Source organism: Misgurnus anguillicaudatus, chromosome 21, assembly GCF_027580225.2.
Source record: "Misgurnus anguillicaudatus chromosome 21, ASM2758022v2, whole genome shotgun sequence".
Lineage (NCBI taxonomy): Eukaryota > Metazoa > Chordata > Actinopteri > Cypriniformes > Cobitidae > Misgurnus > Misgurnus anguillicaudatus.
The window spans coordinates 17822131-17837460 of NC_073357.2; the positions used below are offsets into that span (position 1 = coordinate 17822131).

General features: G+C 34.8%; 1 long non-coding RNA gene across 1 annotated transcript in view; it reads right to left on the reverse strand.

The window, feature by feature from the left end:
- The window catches only part of LOC141353270 (uncharacterized), a 508637-nt gene extending 499591 nt beyond the window's left edge, over positions 1 to 9046 (reverse strand). Inside the window, exon 1 of the long non-coding RNA XR_012360288.1 lies at positions 8994 to 9046. This is a non-coding gene — a long non-coding RNA (uncharacterized lncRNA). The remainder of the gene's footprint in view (positions 1 to 8993) is intronic.
- Positions 9047 to 15330: the final 6284 nt, after the last annotated feature.

The window sequence follows — 15330 nt, forward strand, 5'->3', positions numbered from 1 at the left end:
ACTATTACGTCCGTTGCATTCTCTTCTCCTATTTTCTTACCATTTTCGCGTCGGTTTAGGGTTAGATTTACATAATGACATCCCTACCCAAACCTAACTCTAACCCCAACGCCAGGTGACAACTGTTTAATTTCGCGTACACTGTTTAATTTCGCGTACACTGTTTAATTTTGCGTAATCTAACCCTAAACCGACGCGAAAATGGTAAGAAAATAGGAGAAGAGAATGCAACGGACGTAATAGTATTGAAGTCCCCAGTTCGTCAAAAAATGACGCGAAAGGTATACCCTCCGCGTCACATATTGACGAATGGTCAAATGGGGTGAGACTGTGTTACTCAGATCAGTTTGGTTACAAAAGTTTCTCAAAATATCTTTCTTTGTGTTCATCAGAAGAACAAGGAAATATATACAGGTTTGTAACAACATAAGAGTGAGTAAATGAAACTATCCAGGGCTCAACGCAAAGATTTTTTTCGGGCCAGTGGTTCAGGTTTTCACTTGCCCTGCCAAATTTTTCACTGGCCCCAATAAAAAAAATAACAGATATGTTCCAACGATTAAAGGTTCCCAACTTTTCTGCTTTACCTGTAAACTGACAGCAAACTGTGCAAAATATTGCATTGTTTCTTTTGTCGCCAAGATGTTAAATAATATACATTGATGAAAAAATATTTTGTGACTGAGGGTGAAGCACTGGCCGATCGGGCAAGTGACAATACTTTTTACTGGCCCGAATGTCTCTCACGCTTGCCCCGGGGCCCCGGGCAGTCCTTTATGTTGAGCCCTGCTATCCCTTTAACAGTTTTAGTGCATAATTTTTATGCATTTGATGAAGCTATTTTTGACAAAATAAGAGTTTTCAAAATGAGAATAATTCCTTGCAGAAATGTAAACAAGGCAGGAGCCAGAGATTTCCTAAAACTATTTTAAAAGGACACTGACTATGGGCCTAATGCAGGCATGCGAAATTCGCCGTTTTGAAGCCCAAAAAGGTGACCCATGTGAATCATGTAGATTCGATGAGAAAAAAAAATTTGGGGGGGGGGGATGCGCGCGTTGTTTGTAGACGCGCCCTTCGCTGTCATCCAACATGTATCCCACACATTAGATTTGTTTGAGTTGCTGCGTTGCAAAACCCGACAGGCAGGCAGGTGACATCAAAGTATCACGAGAGTGAATCGAGAAGCCATAAGGAAGTCTGCTTTCGAACAGCTCTCGCGCTACTGTGATGTCATCCGCATTTCTGTGTTCTTCGTCATACAAGCTTGTTGAAGATGCGTAGAGCGACTGCCTTCGGGACGTAAAGTCAACACAAAACGCTGTAAAACTATCATTGTGGAATTGTAAGGCATCAACCAATTAAAACAACATATCTACACAGACTGACACTGCAAAGTGACCTAAAAGATTTTTGTTGGAATGGATTGGAACGAATTATGGACGTACTCCTCGCTTGTAAGTCATTGGTCTACGGCTGTAAGTACTTAAATGTAAATATGGTGAAACTGCAAAATATTGCATTAAATGCTGTAATAAGAACATACTTTTATTAATACTGCTAATGAGAAAGTTTACAGTAACATTTAACCGATTTTAGACTATTTGAGCGACAAAGATGCTAAAGTGAACTGTTTTCAGTGCGCATACGCGCACAAACTCAAAAGCCCATGCCCAACGCGCGTTTCAAAAATCACGCAAAGCAAACGCATATTTTTTTGGGCTTGACAGGAGATATACGCGCAAACTATATTGTAATACCACAGTCTCTGCAAGTAATCTCATAAAAACAGTCATTTATTATAAGTGAGCAGTTGATCATGTGTCAGTGATCGCTTCTCTGTTGTTAAAGGGACAGTTCGTCTCATAAGAAATGCATATGTTTGAGTCATTATGTTAATTAAACTACAAAAGACAAAAGGAAAATCACTTTTATAGCTTTAAAAAGATCAATTATATTTAAATTATAGAATAAAAACAGTGTTATGTTAATTTGATTCTGTTTTTTCAACCTAATCAATACTGTTAGATCTTACTTTATTTGTAACTTTGTTCTTTTCTATTTTATATGCTTGTAATGTCTTGATTTGTTCTTATTTTATTTTCCCACATCACTTTTTTGCTTATCTGAAAATTATTCAACCCATGACTCAAAAACCATAATTTAATTCATTTAACCAGTACTATATTGTAAAATTAAGTCATTTTAAATTAGATGTAGGCCTTCAGGTCCACCCTATTGCAAGGCCAACTTAAAATTGTATGGCCTGGCGACTGATCGTCAGATTATGGCAAAATAAAATTATTGCAGATTTAAAATGGTAAGAGAATGCTACTTGTTACAGCTTTCCACATTTATCAACCCATTTAATTAAACAAGGTTTCTGTCACTAGTTAAATGTTTACATTTTAAATTTGAAAGAATTAAATAATTGAAATAATGGTCATAATGTATTTTATGCATATGTTATGGTGTGCATTTTGTTTCTGCGCACATGGAGGGATGTTGCGTTCCTTCCTTCTTTTTTGTCCTTGGCCATTCACATGCCTGAAGAATAAATAAGTTAAGTTACAGCATGTTCCCTAATGAGGCCATAATATTTATTCTGGGGGGGTCCTCCCACCTCGCGGCCCCATCAGAGGCCACATCGCCCCTCGAGCGCCCTTCTCACCTTTTTCACCCCTGACCCGTTTTCATGCCTGCTAATGGGAAACGACTTGTTAATGACGCACAACCATGATGTTTGGTCTTCTTTTCAAATCCTGTAGTGAAAACTATTCATAAGCTCTGTCCCAAATGACATACTACACACTATACACTTAAACTACACACTATGTACTCACACATCAAGTGTATACATTTTAGAAGAGTAGTATCGTCCCAAATGAAACACTTGATGGTTTTGTAATAATCAGAAATGTAAGCGTTTTCCAGATGAGGGCAATGACGTCAAATTCATACTATAGTACAATGCAAGTCAATTAAGATCAATTTGTACACTGTTCTTGTAATATCCTTGTTATTTATTTTGTTCAACATGACTTTAGTAAGTGTCAGACTGTCTCCACAGGTAAACATCACTCTTACTGCATCTGACAGCCCCGCCTCTCTTACATTAAGCAAACCATACGGCCAAAAATAGATATTATATATTTTAACATATCCAAAAAATGGCCAAAAAATACATTTGCTGAAATATATTTTGGAATATATTTACAAAAATATACACCTTATATATATATATATATATATTTTTTTTTAATTATTTTTTTGTATATTTTGAAATGTAATTAAAAAAAATAATTGTATTTTTAAAGCATTTATATTCACATCACATGGGAGAAAAGTTTTGAAAATGTTAAAATTAATTATATTTTAACTGCAAAAATATACTTATAATTTTATATTTTAAACATACTTATACATTTTATAAAACATTTATATTTTGGCCAGGAATATATATATATATATATATATCTATTACACGCTTTAGCGTGATACTGGGTTGGATCTGGAGATGCGAGATGATGATGCTTTCTCTGATATATCTGATTTTGGATCACAGTGTGGAAATGTAGATGACATGTATACATTGCAGGACATAAACAATTTCCTAGATGTGACCTTTGGTAGAACAATGGAAGTCAGTGATTTTTTCCCTGATGAAAATAAATTCATTCATACAGTGAAAGTATTGCAGAGAAATGTTAGTTATGATGCTTTAAGTAAACAAAAAAGGTTCAGGTTGAAGAAGATGCTAACAAAGTTAAGAAAGGATAAAATGAATGCTTCTCAAAAATAATCAAATGTTTAAATTACACAGGGTGAATATTTTTCTTTGCTTTTTTGTTCTTTTTCTGTCCTCTTTCTATCCCCTTTCTCATATGGAGCTGTTAAGGGTGGGTTCTTTAAATATAAATGGGGGCAGAGATGGTAATAAATTAGCAATGATATCAGAGTTATTTGGTATACAAAAAATAAATGTAGCTTTCTTACAGGAAACGCACACTAGTTTAGATAATGAAATTGAATTTAGTAGATGGTGGGAAGGAAAAAGCTTCTTAAGTCATGGGACAAATACAAGTGCTGGTATTGCTATTTTATTTTCTAAAGAAATGAATGTTAATATTTTGGCTATTGAAGAAATTGTAAAGGGAAGAATATTGATGTTAAAAATAGAATATGAAGGATCTGTGTTTGTTCTGATTAATGTATATGCACCCAATAATGGATATGAGCGTGTGAGTAACTTTTTTAAGTTAAGGAGTGCTATCCAGAAAATTGATGATAATGTTTGCACAATCATTGGAGGTGACTGGAATTGTACGATTGATTTTATTATTGATAGAAATGGAGAAGAACCTCACCATGAATCAAGTGTTGTATTGTCGAAAATTTTGAAAGAGTTTGAGTTAACAGATATTTGGAGAAGAAGAAACACAGGAATTAAACAGTATACATGGCTCAAAGTATCTAATAATAGGGTTAGTGGAGCTAGATTAGATAGATTTTATATTCGTAAAGAATGGAACAATAAAATTACATCTGTTTCTATTTTACCTGTCGGTTTTTCAGATCATCACTTGATCTTATTTGCTTTGAACATGAAAAGAATTTCAAAACCAAATTATTTTTGGCATTTTAATACTAAATTATTACAAGATGCTTTATTTTGTGAGAATTTTAAATCTTTTTGGAATGACTGGAAGTTAAAAAAGGGTTCTTTTGAAAATGTGCTCATGTGGTGGGAGGTTGGCAAAGCAAATATTAGAATATTTTGTCAAAATCATAGTTCACATTCCACTTCTATGGTAAAAGCAGTGATACAAAAACTTCAAAGGGAGATAAATGTTTTGGAGAATATTCTTGTGATGAACAATGATGTTGGAAATATACGAAATGAACATTTGGAGAAAAAAAAGAGAACTTGGTTTATTATTACAAGAACGGGTGAAAGGAGCATTAATAAGAGCAAGAATTTGTTCTATTAAAGATATGGATGCTCCCTCCTCATATTTTTTTAATCTTGAAAAAAAAAGTGTTCATCAAAAGCTAATGTATCACCTCCGGCGACCTGATGGGGTCATAACCTCTGACCCAGTAGAAATAAGGAAACTGGCAGTTAATTTTTTACAAACTTGTATGATGCTGAGACTTGTGATCTTGAATGTGTTTCTGATTTGCTGAGTGATCTACCAAAGCTGACAAATGGACAGAAAGAGTCTTTGGATGGATTAATTACTTTTAAGGAAGTTACTGATGCGATGAGACAGTTATCAAACGGTCGCTCCCCAGGAATCGATGGGTTACCAGCAGAGTTTTATCAGACATTTTGGAATATACTAGGAAATGATGTGTATGAAGTTTTATTGGAAAGTCTAAGGAATAAGCTACTTCCTGTAAGTTGTCGAAGAGCAGTTCTTTCTTTGCTCCCTAAAAAAGGCGATTTGTGCCTTCTAAAGAACTGGAGACCTGTTTCTTTGTTGTGTATAGACTATAAAATACTGTCAAAATGTTTAGCAAACAGAATGAAACATATTTTAGAAGTATTAGTTCACAGGGATCAAACATACTGTATTCCTAATAGGTCAATTATGGACAATCTTTTTTTGTTTAGAGATGTCATTGATTTAAATCAATTTAATAATGTTGATTTGGGTGTGCTTTCGTTAGACCAAGAGAAAGCGTTTGATAGGGTCAATCATACATATCTTTTTGAGGTTTTAAAAAATTTTGGGTTTGGGAAGAATTTTATATCATATATTAAGTTGTTATATTCTGAAGTCTTTGTGATTGTGAAAGCTGGTGGAGGGTTGAGTGCCCCAATACCAATGTTAAAAGGGATTAGGCAAGGCTGTCCATTGTCTGGACAATTATATAGCCTTGTCATTGAGCCACTGTTGTGCAGACTTAGAAGGGACCTTAATGGAATTAATGGCATGCCTGGAATCTCGATATCGGCTTATGCTGATGATGTCACTGTTTTTATTTCAAATCAAAATGATGTTAATGTTTTAACTGAAACAATGAGGAATTATGAAAAGGCATCATCTGCAAAGTTAAATTGGGAAAAAAGTGAGGGACTTATCATTGGGCAGTGGAAAAGTGGGCAAAACCCTCCAAAATTACCAGGTGGATTGCTGTGGGAAAGAGATGGGATGAAAATGCTAGGGGTTTTTTTTGGAAGTAAACAATTTCAGAATAAAAATTGGGAGGGAATGCTGGAGAAGGTGTCTGCCCGATTGTTTAAATGGAAACCGCTATTGCCATTGATGTCTTACAGAGGAAGAGTTCTTGTGGTGAATAATCTGGCTGCCTCAACATTATGGCATAGACTCATTGTAATGGAACCACCTGAAGATTTGATATGCAAAATACAGAGAACATTTGTGGAGTTTTTTTGGAATGGAGAACACTGGATTAGAGCCGCTGCACTCTATCTTCCTGTTTCCGAGGGAGGTCAAGGTCTGGTCGATGTGCGGAGCAGGATCTGTGCTTTTAGAATACAAGCAGCACAGCGATTCCTGTACAATAAGAACTTAACTTGGACTGAGACTGCAAGAATGATCCTACAAAAAGCTGGTGGTCTTAAATTGGATAGACATTTGTTTTTAATGGAACTGAATAAAGTGAATTTGTCTGAGATTACACCTTTTTATCGCTCCATTTTGTACTATTGGAGAACTGTTTTTAAAGTGGAACGAGAGCTTGGTGAATCTGGGAGTTGGATACGAGAGGAAAGCCTGTTTTTCAACCCAATGATTCAGACAAGACTTTTGTCATCTGTAAGCGTGCGTGCATGTTTACAAAGACATGGCATTGTGAAGCTGGGGCAACTTTTAAATAATGGACAATGGAAATCTGTTGAAAATTTGAAAGAGGTAACAGGATTAAAATCCTCGCGCCTAACGGAAAAGCTGGTGGAAGAAATTGTGCAGGCATTACCAAGTTGTTGTAGGAAAAGTATCGGACAAGACTTTCCATCAGAAATAAACAATGAGTTGGATTTTCCACAAATAAGAGTTGCTGCTGTAGTCAGTGAAAGACAAGAGGAGGAATTAGAAGGTTCCCTTTTGACTTTTAAAACTCCACAGCTGGATTTGTTTGAAATAACATCAAAAAAAGCCATTTATAATACTGCAGTTAAAGTTTTGCATCAAGTTTCACTCAGAGGGCAAAAGAACTCAAGGTGGCCAGATCTGTTGAAGCCTGAATTTCTTGTAAGAGACAGATGGAGAACTCTGTATAAGCCTCCAGTGGAGAAAAGAACTGCAGATCTTCAATGGAGAATCATTCATGGTGCTATAGCTACAGACAAACATGTGGCGCACCTGAATCCAGCAGTAGGGGTGGGATGTAGGTTTTGTGGTGAAGAGGAAAATTTACAACATTTGTTTTTAAAATGTAAAAGATTGGAAGGTCTATTTGATGTTTTTAGCAGATTGTTTCAAGCTTTTGGGGAGGAATTCTCAGAACAAGTTTTTATAGGGGGTGTGAAATACAAATTTTCAGAAAGAAGGAAGATGTGTCTGTTAAATTATTTCATAGGAACTGCAAAATTGGCAATATGGAAAACCAGGAAAAATCAAGGGTTACAGTTGAATAGTATCAATGTTGAAGTGATGTTTATGAAGTTGGTAGCAGGTAGACTCAAAATAGAATTTGCGTACTATAGTCTTGTAAATAATGAGATGGTTTTTCATGATTTGTGGTGTGTTAATGATGTTTTGTGTGTTGTTTCTGATGGAAATCTGTTTTTGGAATTTTAATTTTTTATTATTTTTTCCCCTCTCTTCATATGATGTGAATTGTTGATTATGTGATGTTTTAAATAAAGTTTTGTAAATCTCTCTCTCTCTCTCTCTCTCTCTCTCTCTCTCTCTCCATTGTAAACAATGGCCAGCAATACCGCATTAAAAAGAAGTAACTGCAGCTGCTTGCCAATCAATTCTGATCGTAGTACATTACCATTAGTATAAAAGGGTATTAAATATTTTTTTAAAGTCGTTAAAACCATGTTTAACGTGGATGATTAGCGAGGAATACCCGGTTCGTCTACCCGTATTACTGACAATTTTATAATTTAATTAATAGTCTATATTTGACGGATAACTTAAACTATGTTAAAATAAATGTTACTAGAATAATTTGAGTAATGTTCCATTTGTATAGAGCGTGTTGTCTTTCTTAACGCCGTAATGCACCTTCGCGTGAAGTGGAGAATCGATCCCTGAGCGATCGATCGCAAATAATTCAGCACCTTCACTCGGGACAGCGACATTGTTACGTTGTACTTAGAGGCAGCGTGTTAAGAAGCTTTCTAAGAGACACTTCGGGGAACACACTTAGGAACATAAACAACTTTGCTAAGATATATCTTTTTGAGTCTTCTTAGCATGCTAAGAGTGAGCGTTATTGGGGAACCGGGCCCAGATTATTATACAATTGTCCAATATACAATATCGCTATTAAAATGGTAAAAAGGTGAATTCATCACAGTTTGCATAAGAAAATACTGACACTTATAATTGTGTAGGTACACTTGCTATATTGACAACATTTGACTAAACATTTTGACTCTCTTGTTCATGAACAATGACATGCGGATTTGCTATTTTGATGGCACTAACATTTACTTTTGAGAGATGAAGGATTTTGAACAAGTTACAGGCTTTTGCAGGACATCCATAATGTTGTGCAGTACAGATTGTTCTGAGAAACGCACGCATACATTTTAAGCTCCAAAGCAACTGAGAAAAACTGTAATTAATGCACCATGAACTAACATGAATAACTGTATTGACATTAACTAACATTAACAAGAATTAATACATGCTGAAAAACTATATTGTTGATTGTTTGTTCATGTTAGTTAATGGATTTATTAATGTTAATGTTAAAGTGTTACCAAATATTCGATAAAAACTTTACTTTGACATTAAAGCGTGTGAATTACAATGTTTTTTCTTTGAAATGTAATAATTTTTACTAACCTTTTACAAAAAAGAGAAGAGTTGAGAGAGTTGAGAGTTTGGTGCTGCTCTTTTGTTTACTGTTGATGCGTCACGGTTGCCACGACAACTCAGCTCTCATCTAGAACTTAATGCAGAAACACTCAACATCAATATACAATATAAAAATACAACATAATTCACTATATCACTGGTTTCATTGTCAAAAGGATAAAGTATATTTTTTTAAATGGTTTTAAACATTTTCCCTGAAACTTTATAACACAATATTTTGATTATCCAATAAGACTTGAAAGGAGTGTCCCAAATCGCACACTTATGCACTATTCTAGGCCATTTTCTAGTATAATAGTGTAAGTAGTCATCACACTAAAAATACCCAAAAATAAAGTGTACTTTAAGTAAGATGATGCACTCCAAGAGTGCAACGCTGGAAATTAATATACAATCAACAGTCGCAGCTTCCCATATGGCAAAAAAAATATTTTCTCTGGCCAAAAATATGTTTTAAATACATGCTAAATACATTATGTAAAAAGCTAAGCTTAATTTAATATTGCTTTTATTTGAAAAATATTTAGTTTAAACCTTAATATATTTACATATTTTTCAAAATGTATTTCAGGGCCAATTTTACAACCTATACAGCAAAAAAAATATATATATTCCTGGCCAAAATATAAATGTTTTATAAAATGTATAAGTATGTTTAAAATATAAAATTATAAGTATATTTTTGCAGTTAAAATATAATTAATTTTAACATTTTCAAAACTTTTCTCCCATGTGATGTGAATATAAATGCTTTAAAAATACAATTATTTTTTTAAATTACATTTCAAAATATACAAAAAAAAAATAAAAAAAAAAATATATATATATAAGGTGTATATTTTTGTAAATATATTCCAAAATATATTTCAGCAAATGTATTTTTTGGCCATTTTTTTGGATATGTTAAAATATATAATATCTATTTTTGGCCGTATGGTTTGCTTAATGTAAGAGAGGCGGGGCTGTCAGATGCAGTAAGAGTGATGTTTAGTAAGTGTCAGACTGTCTCCACAGGTAAAGTCATGTTGAACAAAATAAATAACAAGGATATTACAAGAACAGTGTACAAATTGATCTTAATTGACTTGCATTGTACTACAGTATGAATTTGACGTCATTGCCCTCATCTAGAAAACGCTTACACTTCTGATTATTACAAAACCATCAAGTGTTTCATTTGGGACGATACTACTCTTCTAAAATGTATACACTTGATGTGTGAGTACATAGTGTGTAGTTTAAGTGTATAGTGTGTAGTATGTCATTTGGGACACAGCTTATGAATAGTTTTCACTACAGGATTTGAAAAGAAGACCAAACATCATGGTTGTGTGTCATTAGCGAGTTGTTTCCCATTGGGCCCATAGTCAGTGTCCTTTTAAAATAGTTTTAGGAAATTTGTCCAAACTTGCCCTAAAGCCAGAATTGAAATGTTTTCATAACCCTATAAAAAGTAATTTATAAAAGTGAATAAACAACCATTTCCAATTATCTGGGTACATTAGGTACATCTAGGTACATTATAGATTGTATATTCTCTTTTGAAACATATTTTTAGGTTTAGCTAAGTGCCTTGTTTGCTTGTATAAGGATATTTTTTGTACGCAGCCACCCCTATAAAATCCCTGGCTCCTGCCTTGTTTACATTTCTGCAAGGAATTATTCTCATTATTTTGAAAACTCTTATTTGGTCAAAAATAGCTTCATCAAATGCGTAACAATTATGCACTAAAACTGTAATGTTAAAGGGACAGTTCACCCAAAAATGAAAATCTGTTATCATTTACTTACTCTTATGTTGTTACAAACCTGTATATATTTCCTTGTTCTTCTGATGAACACAAAAAAAGATATTTTGAGAAATGTTTGTAACCAAACTGATCTGAGGCCCCATTGACTTTCATAGTATTTCCTTTATGCTACTATAGAAGTCAATGGGGCCTCACATTGGTTTGATTACAAACATTTCTCAAAATATCTTCCTTTGTGTTCATCAGAACAAAGAAATATATACAGGTTTGATGACAGAACTTTAATTTTGGTTAAACTATCCCTTTAAGAGATCTTTTGTACGGCTTACTCAGATCTAGAGGTCAGGACATTTCTAATGGTGTTTTTCACCAGTGTGAAGTAGAACTTAGTAATGAAAAAACAATAAACCCCAACTAAGTGTATTTGTATAAATAGCACACTGTTTGAAAAGTTGTACAATACATACGTCAAAGTCCAATTTTGCATGCACATGATACGCCAGTCCTTCCTGTTCACTTAATATCATCTTTTCATGTCATTTTATGCATTGGTTGTGTACTGGTATTTTTAAACCATTGTCTTTTGGGATTGGGGTTAGATTTGGGATTTGGGTTAGTATGTTGTTGTATGTATAGGTTTCCTATTTTTAAGCCATGCTCGCTTGAAGTTTGGGTTAGAATTGGAGTTAGGATGTCTGATATTTAACAGAAAGTTGTTCTAACTGCAATCCCAAGTGACAATAGTAAACAAAATTGGAAAAAAAAGAAACCAATACATGAAATGACACAAAAAGATGTGCGGTATTAAATGAACGGGAAGGACTGGCATATCATATGCACACAAATTTGAACTTGGTATATTGCATGACTTTTTAACGGCGTGCTATTTATTATAGATAATTCATGAAAATAGGTTGATATCAACAGTCACTTAATATTAATTATAAAACGGCTCGTTCTGGTTCTTCATTCTGATTGGTTGAAACGCGTTCTAAGCCGTGATAAAATACCCCGGTAAACCCACGGTTCAGACCGCATCACAAGTATCACTGCGCCACTGTTGCTGCCCAGCCAACATTGACATGTGGGCCCCACGTGGGTCCCATCTGGGCAGCATGGGTTACATGTGGGCATGGGCTTCACATGGGCAATGTATGTGGGTCCCATGTGGGTTTCCTATGTGGGCCCCATATGGGTTTGCCCATGTGGGATAATAATGTGGGCCCATCATGGCACCTATGTGGGCAAAACATTTTTATGCTTGAAATACATCTTTATACATTTACAATCTTAAAATAATAACTTTTGGTTGAGTGTCACTTTTAAACAAATAGCAAATAATATAACAGATATGATTTGATCAGTATAAAACATTTTAAATAAAAATGCATTATTTTTTACATTTAATTAACATTGATATGTGGGCCCCACATGGGTCCCATATGGGCAACATGGGTTTCATGTGGCCATGGGCTTAACATGGGCAATATATATGGGTCCCATGTGGGTTTCCCTATGTGGGCCCCATAGGTTTGCCCATGTGGGATAATAATGTGGGGCCCTCATGGCACCTATGTGGGCAAAACATTTTATGCTTAAAATACATTTTATATACATTTAAACTCTTAAAATTATTACTTTTGGTTTATAGTCACTTTTATACAAAGAGCAAATAGTATCACAGATAGGATATGATCAGTATAAAACATTTTAAATAAAAATGCATTCTTGTTAACATTTATTTGTGATATTTGTAATGTTAACCTGCCAATTATTAATTTTAATTTGCACAGCTAAGCATGAGTGAAAATAAGAAATGTCAGAAAGTTCATCAGTTTGATAAGTGTGTTAATTAAAGAAATGTTTCAAACATTCTGAAAGGAGTCTGATTAGTGGAGTCAGGTGTTTCATATAAGGAGACCTCATTACGATCTGCTCACTGCAACGACACATTACGCTTGACAAAGTAGTCCTGCTTCAAATGTTTTTAATTGTGATTTTTATCACATAATATAATATCATATTTTAAATAATCTTTGCTAAAATAGGCAGACTTTTAAAATTACAACTATAAAGATGATAAACATTTAAACTACAAGAATTTCCGCTCAGGCGCAAGGATACGGTTTCTATCGGAGCAGCAGGAGTCTCTCACAACTGTTACACTTGTAATTTATCCTGAGTTGTGTTTTTAGAAAATGTAATACTACGGTACAAGTTCACGGACTGCACATGGATGAATCAAAGCAAACGTGCAAGGACATTTAATGAGTTTGGCTGTGGATGCTTTGGAAGTTCTTCATAAAACGTTTGAGCAAAGATTAATTGATGATCAGAAGACCATCTCCAGAGAAGTGAGCAATGTTTGTGTTGTTTTTGAGTTCGAAGTATTTTAAGAGTTTGACTTCTTTCAATGCTTATTTTAAGTGTTATGTTAAATTGTTAGTCATTACCTGCCTTAGCAGTTTTGAAATGTTCATGATTATTTTAGCATTGTATTGTTATAAATTGACAATAAAGTATTTTGATATATTGAACCTTTACAGTTTTTTTATTTGATTTCTCATATTGCACCGCCTTCATGTTTTGTGATGTTACAGATGAATGAACTGTTGAATATTTATGCTGAAATCTGAAATTTACCGAACTGAAATGATTTGCTTTTATCGGTTTTCAATTTAAAACAAATATATTATTTAAGTAAATTACAATTAAGCATTAAAAGTATAATTATTTCATAATAAGGGACCACTCCAGTACCCATTAAAAATCCATTCTGGGCCCTGATATGTAACGTGGGCTTCATTACGTGGGTGCAATATGGGCCCTATGTGTGTTGCCCACGTGGGGCCCACATAGGCCCCACTCAGTTTCTATATCAAATTCATGTGGGCAACCCAGGTGGGGCCACAGTGGAACCCATGGACAAACCCATGTACAGCCCACATTGGAAGCCCATATGGGGCCCATATAGGGCCCACATGGGCCCCATGTGTGTTGCCCAGCTGGGCCCCACATAAGCCCCACTCAGTTTCTATATCAAATTCATGTGGGCAACCCACGTGGGGCCATAGTGGAACCCATGGACAAACCCATATAGGGCCCAGATAGGAAGCCCATATGGGGCCCACATGGGCCCCACCTTGCAATGTTGGCTGGGTGCGTATTGATTTATGAAAATAAACACCACAGTCTTTAATCATTTTTTAATTTTTCTACCTTTGCACAATTATGGCGATATCCAGATAAATGTCAATAAATAAAACATTTCATCAATAAAGAGAAAACGTTCTCTGACGTTTTTTTGTCTTATTGATATTTCCGCTATTATCCACTAGAGGGCAATCTTACCCAACTTAAACACTGAGGCATTCACTCGACACAACAGCTTTGTGGTGGATTTAGCGTGTGTTTTGATCAGGCTCTGAATCTGATCTCTTACAAAGTTCCTCACAAAAATGGAATTATCTCCGCATTTAGCTGAAAATTTGAGAGGTGATAACTGATAAGACAACAAATGAAGGTAGGATGAAACGTTTTTTGATGTTGTTGGAAAGCGGATGGACTGTTCTTTCATTTGATATCTTATGTTTATTTAAAGAAGATCATTTTTCTGTAAGGCATTCAACTAAAACTGGGTGGCAACTTTAAAAAAAACGCTGACGGGGAAAAAGTTAAGCATGCTTACAAACATATTTGATCATCACTTCAACAGTTGCACGATATAAATGTTAATGTATATTTTAGATGAATGTTGATTTATAAAATAAACACCACAGTCTTTAATCATATTTTCATTGTGCCTTTGCTGCGTCTCTGTTGTTTGTGAACTGCGCTCTGTTGCAGCCACACTTGATTCTGAGGAACTACTTTGTTTGGCGGAAGAGTAATATTTATACTAATATAATTACAACTTATTTGTGTTTTATTTTATAAAATCCCGCTAACGTTATGCATATGAAGTAACCGTTTTATAAACGCAATAAACCCCTCGAAGCGTTGGGTTACCAGTGCATTTTATAACAGCTAAGGGGGTTTAGGCACTCCGCTTCGCGTTTATCTACTTTAAGGAGATTGTCTGAGAATTTTAAACTCTCTGGGGCGGTTTCCCCGACAGGGATTAGACTAGTCCTAGACTAAAATAAATGTAAGAGAGTCCAAACTGAAAACAACTTGCAGTGACATATCTTAAAATACATCAGTGCTCTTTGTTTTGACTTAAAATGCACACAAGTGATGTTTTCCGTTAGTTATATTTCCTATTTAAACTAAGGCCTAGTCCTGGCTTAAGCTAATCTTTGTCTGGTAACCACCCCTCTGTCTGGTAAACCACCATGTTTTCTACACTAAAATACAAATTATTTTACAGATTCATAATTTTACAGAATACACCCTATTTCAAATCTATGGGGTTCCTTTTGTGCCAAAATTAAGTCAACATGCTATCCGTGTATGCTATGTGTCGACTTCCATGTCTATGTGTCTGTTTACTGTCTGTGTCCATGTGATTTCCTGCATGACTCAACTTGATCCCAAACAAAACATGGGCCTGT